Here is a 6,574-nt window from a genome sequence, read left to right as displayed (position 1 = left end):
AAAAGAATTTCTTAATGGCAACTCCTTCTGCTCATTAAATGAATTTTTGGATATAGTAAGTGGGTAATTTCCCAACCTCCACCAAAAAAAAAAAAAAAAAAAAAAAAAAAAATCGAGTGTCATGTAATATTTTGTATAATGTAATATCTTGTATAGACACCTTTTATTAACCTGGCTCGTTCCACATCATTACGAAGTGTCGTATTCATGTTCTATGGAACTAGCAGTAATCTAACCTAATCTAATCTTATCTAATGCTACGTGCACGTAGCATTAGACTTGGCCACATGGAGGTGGTTTGAGGGGAGGTTAAGCTGATGTATGGCTGAACGCTAGCTGTCCCAGGGCTCAGGGCGCGCCGCGGCAGGTCCAGCCCAGCTAAGTCACCGATGCAGCAAGTCCAGGTACAAAGACGAGCAGCTTTGCCAGATATGCGAAGAATCTGGAAGCAGGGTACTTCGACGGCTGTTGGCCTTTGTGCAGGAGACGCACCAAAAGTGATGGTATATTAGACAAACTAAAAGATGGTTTCTTACAACTCTTTGGGAATCTATATTACTTAAATCACATCTGTATACATTTTTGATCTCATAAAAATAAGGTGCATTCGATGACACAACAATATATCCAATATCTTCAAAATAGCGGAAGTTAACAATTCACAGTGACTGAGGATTTTCATAATGAACCTCTCAATCAACGACTTTCAAACGCTTCTTTTAATTTTAACACATGATATCTCAGATGATAGCAATGTGCATTAGTGACAAAACACAGAAAGCCACTTATCCTTATCTATTTTATTTACCAACTTATGAATTCTTTTGTGTCCTTTTTATCATGCAAATGTTTGCAGAACATCGTTTTTCCCACATTTACACAGCAAATGAATATAGCATGGATACCTCACATGTTGTCATACACGTGTAGTCACTTAATGAATAGTTTACCGTTTTGACAAGAACCTTATTTAAATGTTGATTGGAAGTAGAAGTAAAAAACTGTTAAAATTTAAGAGTGGTCCTCGCATATCTTAGCAGAAACCGTTATTTAAAAGGGAACCAGAATATACTTCTGTCAAGAATGCATAAGTTGACGAATGTCTGTTGTCATTTAATGTGAGTGCACATGCACAATAATGGTAGCTTATTTATTTATGCAGAAACCTATACTTATTGTAGTGAATGATCTGACACCTAATATTTGTGACGTTTCTTTATTTAAATATTGTTGTCACGTATTAGTTCAGACCAGGACTCGTCGAATCAAATCATGTCTGTAGAACTTAAGAACAACGTACTTTTGGTGAGGATGGCCTTCCGTCGATGGAAAGGCAGATAGTATCTTAACACCACAGGGGTCAAGTCAAGACTGGGACCTTCTGTATGTAGAGACCTAGGGAGCAATTGAAGAGAATCGGATGTTCGTACTGGAAGAAGGCAGACGTGCCTGTGGTACTGGCTGATAATTGACCGAGTGTGTGATTGATTCTGTGTGGTGAATTGCCACTATGAGGATTTAAAGTTTGAGAACAATTTTATGTTTCCAGAATGAGATATTCACTCTGCAGCGGAGTGTGCGCTGATATGAAACTTCCTGGCAGATTAAAACTGTGTCCCCGACCGAGACTCGATCTCGGGACCTTTGCCTTTCGCGGGCAAGTGCTCTACCAACTGAGCTACCGAAGCACGACTCACGACCGGTACTCACAGCTTTACTTCTGCCAGTATCCGTCTCCTACCTTCCAAACTTTACAGAAGCTCTTCTGCGAAACATGCAGAACTAGCACTCCTGAAAGAAAGGATACTGTGGAGACATGGCTTAGCCACAGCCTGGGGGATGTTTCCAGAATGAGATTTTCACTCTGCAGCGGAGTGTGCGCTGATATGAAACTTCCTGGCAGATTAAAACTGTGTGCCCGACCGAGACTCGAGACCTTTGCCGTTCGCGGGCAAGTGCTCTACCAACTGAACTACCGAAGCACGACTCACGACCGGTACTCACAGCTTTACTTCTGCCAGTATCCGTCTCCTAACTTCCAAATTTTACAGAAGCTCTTCTGCGAAACATGCAGAACTAGCACTCCTGAAAGAATGGATACTGGGGAGACATGGCTTAGCCACAGCCTGGGGGATGTTTCCAGAATGAGATTTTCGCTCTGCAGCGGAATGTGCGCTGATATGAAACTTCCTGGCAGATTAAAACTGTGTCCCCGACCGAGACTCGAACTCGGGACCTTTGCCGTTCGCGGGCAAGTGCTCTACCAACTGAGCTACCGAAGCACGACTCACGACCGGTACTCACTGCTTTACTTCTGCCAGTATCCGTCTCCTACCTTCCAAACTTTACAGAAGCTCTTCTGCGAAACATGCAGAACTAGCACTCCTGAAAGAAAGGATACTGTGGAGACATGGCTTTGCCACAGCCTGGGGGATGTTTCCAGAATGAGATTTCCACTCTGCAGCGGAGTGTGCGCTGATATGAAACTTCCTGGCATATTAAAACTGTGTGCCCGACCGAGACTCGAGACCTTTGCCTTTCGCGGGCAAGTGCTCTACCAACTGAACTACCGAAGCACGACTCACGACCGGTACACAAAGCTTTACTTCTGCCAGTATCCGTCTCCTACCTTCCAAACTTTACAGTAGCTCTTCTGCGAAACATGCAGAACTAGCACTCTTGAAAGAAAGGATACTGTGGAGACATGGCTTAGCCACAGCCTGGGGGATGTTTCCAGAATGAGATTTTCGCTCTGCAGCGGAGTGTGCGCTGATATGAAACTTCCTGGCAGATTAAAACTGTGTCCCCGAGCGAGACTCGATCTCGGGACTTTTGCCTTTCGCGGGCAAGTGCTCTACCAACTTTTTTTTTTTTTATTATCAGATTGACTTGGTATATTTCATGAGAATTCAGACAACCATAGTCAAATCATCATTTAATATTAGCTGCAAAAAGAAAATCAACAAATTAGGTGAAACACAAATAAAACATTTCTTCTGAAGGGGAAGACCAACCCGTTACCCCACCCGTATGAATTTTGGGTGTATATATATACATGCAAAAGAGAGAGAGAGAAAAAAAAAATTACGAAAAAATACAACAAGGGAGGGGACTCGAGCTCAGGGAAGAAACAGGAATCACAGGGGAACTTAACCAACCCCTTGACGGTTAAACACAAGAAAAAGCATACTCGCAAAAAGCGTTCGGTATTGTGGTAACCGCTGCCATTTCCAATGCGCAGTTGACAAATAATGGTGAAATACGCGGGGATCTGGGTCATTACCGCCTTCAATGACGTAATGGACATAGTAACCCAAGAGCCAAACAATCGTGTTCGTTTTCGTCTGAGGAAAATAAGAGATGTCCGGATGTAAGAAGATGTCGTCTGGGAATGCGGTTTCAGGCCCTCTAGTAAGAAAAGCTAATTGACGGCGGACCCAGAGCCAATGATCCCGTCCGCAAGCAACTAGCCTGTGAAGTAAGGTGTCAGTTTGATGACATTCCTCACACTGATCAGTCGGACGAAGGCCAATACGAAAAAGACGATCACCAGTAGGTATCAAACGGTAAATGACCTTATACCACGTTGAAACAATCTCCATCGGCAAAATGGGAAGACTAAGATGAGACCAGACCGTTTTCCATGACGTTGACGGGGAAGCAAGTTCAACAGAAGAAGGGAAACATGCTGTACCCCAACGGATTTGTAGCATGTTGGTAGTTATATGCGTCATAGAAAGTATATCAGCACCCAGAATACCGACAAGTACAAAGTATTCACGAATGTGCCGCAATTTAGGATTAATCCGTCCAACATCAACAGGAGGGGTCAGACTGGCCGGCCGGAGGCGGGAAAGTAAACGAGAGGTGACTGAATGCGGAGCCCGCGTACAGGTTAAAACATTGCGGCGGGCAAATAAGATGGACGTCTTCACTTTGATATCTGAAAGACCCAATCCTCCAAGCTTCCGAGGCCTGGCCACAACTTCATATCGGACACGGAAGACATGGCGGCGCCACAGAAATCGACTAGACAGCTGTTTCAGCCTGCGGGCCATCATCGCGGGAAGCGGGAAGACCTGCGCAACGTAGTATATTTTACTGAAGACATAGGTCTCTAAAACCCGTGCCTTGTGAAGGAGGCTAAGGGAACGGCGGTCATGTTCAAGGATCGCCCCGTGAACACGACTCGTAACCTCACGCCAATTTAGTGCCGCCATTTTGATCGGATTACGATCCACTATGATCCCCAAGGTCTTATGGCGATCGACAACCGTCGCCCAAGGAATGACGACATGATCAAAGCCTCTCAACGGCAGGAACGTGCATTTGCGATCATTAATGCGAGCACCAGCAAGACCACAAAATGAATCCAAGGTATCCTTAAGCCGCGGTATATCCTCGGCATGTCGTACTAAAACCATGACGTCATCGGCGTATGCACGGACTGCAAAAATTTCCCCCAATATATTCCAGCCACGTAAGTGCATGGTGAGATGGCGAAGTAAGGGCTCTAAGGATAGAACAAAAAGTGACATGGATAAGGGGCTTCCCTGGGGTAACCCCCGTCTGATCGATATCCGGGGGGTAGGGTGACCGTTCACAATCACCGAGACACTGATACCGGTAAAAAGATTAGTTAAGACTTGTCGAGCATCATTATTAAAGCCGACAGCGGTGAGCACTCTCGATAAAAAATCATGGCTGACGCGATCGAACGCTTTTTGGAAATCAAGAAAAAGCAAAGCCCCTGGGATATTAGCGGCAGCCGCCACCGAGATTACATCGCGACATTCGAGAACGGAAGTCAGTATCGTGCGTCCAGGCACACAGCTTTGGTGGGCGGCAATAATGGTATCGAGCAGCTTAGAGAGACGGATATTAATTGCTCGAGCGACAAGTTTATAATCAAAGCTAAGGAGAGTAATAGGACGGAGGGAGTCAATTGCAGGTCGACCTGTGGATTTCGGGAGGAGGACCATTCTGCCTTCCTGAAAAGGAGCAGGAAGTGAGACTCCCCGCATCACTTCATTTACCATTGACGTTAAGGTGTCACCAATGAGCGGCCAAAATTGAACATAGAACTCCTTAGGAATACCATCTAATCCAGGCGACTTGCGGGACTGCGATCCTGCAACAACATCATATATGTCATCCTTCTGAAAGGGACGCAGAAAGGCGTCGTTTAATTGAGGAGTGACGACGCGAGGCAGCAAGGAGGTAAAGTCGTCAAGAGAGGTTTCCGCCGGGACATGAGTATCGTACAGATCAGTAAAATAGGTGTAAACGAAGTCAGAAATGTCACGGTGAGAGGTGAACACGCGGCCGTCAGCGGTTGTGAGGGAGGCAAGGCACCCACGTTTCCGGCGCGACCGTAAACGGACTAGATGGTAGAGTGACGTCAGTTCCTCTTGTAGAAGGGAACGTGGTTGAGACCTCGTCCGCAGGCCCTCCATTTGAATGCGTTTGAGCTGCAGCAATTTGGCTTTGATGCGCTGTATATCAGTAACCCGGAGGGGAGCATGCGTAGCACTATCGTACAGTTGACGTAAGACAGAATAGTAAAATTCTTGCGTTCGTCGATCTTCTGCCACCTTCGCAGCCCCAAAACGTATGAGAGCCCTACGGATGTGAGGTTTTGCATACAGTGTCCACCATGCCACGATAGACGGGTACCGGTCCATAGTACGAGAACAACGTGTCCAAATGTCCTCCAGGACGATACCAAGGGAGGTATCTTGCAAATACGCGATATTGAGCATCCAAGGAGGACGAAACAATTTTACCGGTTGTCGCTCGTAATTAAACGTAACGGCTACAGCGCAATGATCAGTAAAACAGGCTGGTATCACATCAACAGCCAGAAGTTGCCCACACAAGGAATCGGAAAGGTAAAAGCGATCGAGGCGACTGCTAGACGTGGGAGTAAAGTAGGTATGTCGCACAAGTGTAGGATAGCGAGAAACCCATACGTCACGCAGGTGCAAGGAGCGCACAAGGTCGTCGAGTTCTTTACTGAAATTAAAATTAGGAGACTGATCTACCGGCCGTAGAACACAATTGAAGTCCCCACCTAAAATTATCTTTGTCGGGGATTTACGAAGCAGGTAAATGACTTCTTCTTTATAGAAACTCGAGCGTGCGGTAGTACAACCCGAACCAGAAGGGGCATAAAGAAGGAGTAAACTGAGATCATAAAACGTGCACCCGATCCCCCTTCCACTGTCAAGTACTTCGAAATTCATCAACGGAATGCCTTCTCTATAAAACAAGGCAGTGCCCGTAGAAAGTTCGGAAGCGACATTAAAAAACGTCGAGAACCCAGGAATGGAAAACTGGTCGAATAGGACTTCCTGTAAAAAAACAACATCTGCCCCAGACTGATAGATAAACTGTCGCAAAGCGGCGAGCCGAAGCTCAGAACATATTCTGTTAATATTCAGAGTAAGAAATGTATATGCTTGCATGGAACTTCAACCTACAAAGAAAAACAAAGATCGGTAGAGAGCCGTCAGCTGACGGAGCAGCATACAAGTAATCATACCAGAAACAAGCGCTGAACCACAGAGAGAAA

At 45.6% G+C, this 6,574-nt stretch overlaps 1 non-coding gene across 1 annotated transcript; it reads right to left on the bottom strand.

Moving 5' to 3' along the window:
• Positions 1-2,207: 2,207 nt before the first annotated feature.
• Positions 2,208-2,282, bottom strand: Trnas-cga (transfer RNA serine (anticodon CGA)). Its single transcript has one exon. It is a non-coding gene; the product is annotated as a tRNA-Ser (tRNA).
• Positions 2,283-6,574: the final 4,292 nt, after the last annotated feature.

Source organism: Schistocerca gregaria, chromosome 4 (assembly GCF_023897955.1).
Source record: "Schistocerca gregaria isolate iqSchGreg1 chromosome 4, iqSchGreg1.2, whole genome shotgun sequence".
Taxonomy (NCBI): domain Eukaryota; kingdom Metazoa; phylum Arthropoda; class Insecta; order Orthoptera; family Acrididae; genus Schistocerca; species Schistocerca gregaria.
Note: the sequence above shows the minus strand (reverse complement) of the source record. Positions and strands in the feature narration are given on the sequence as shown.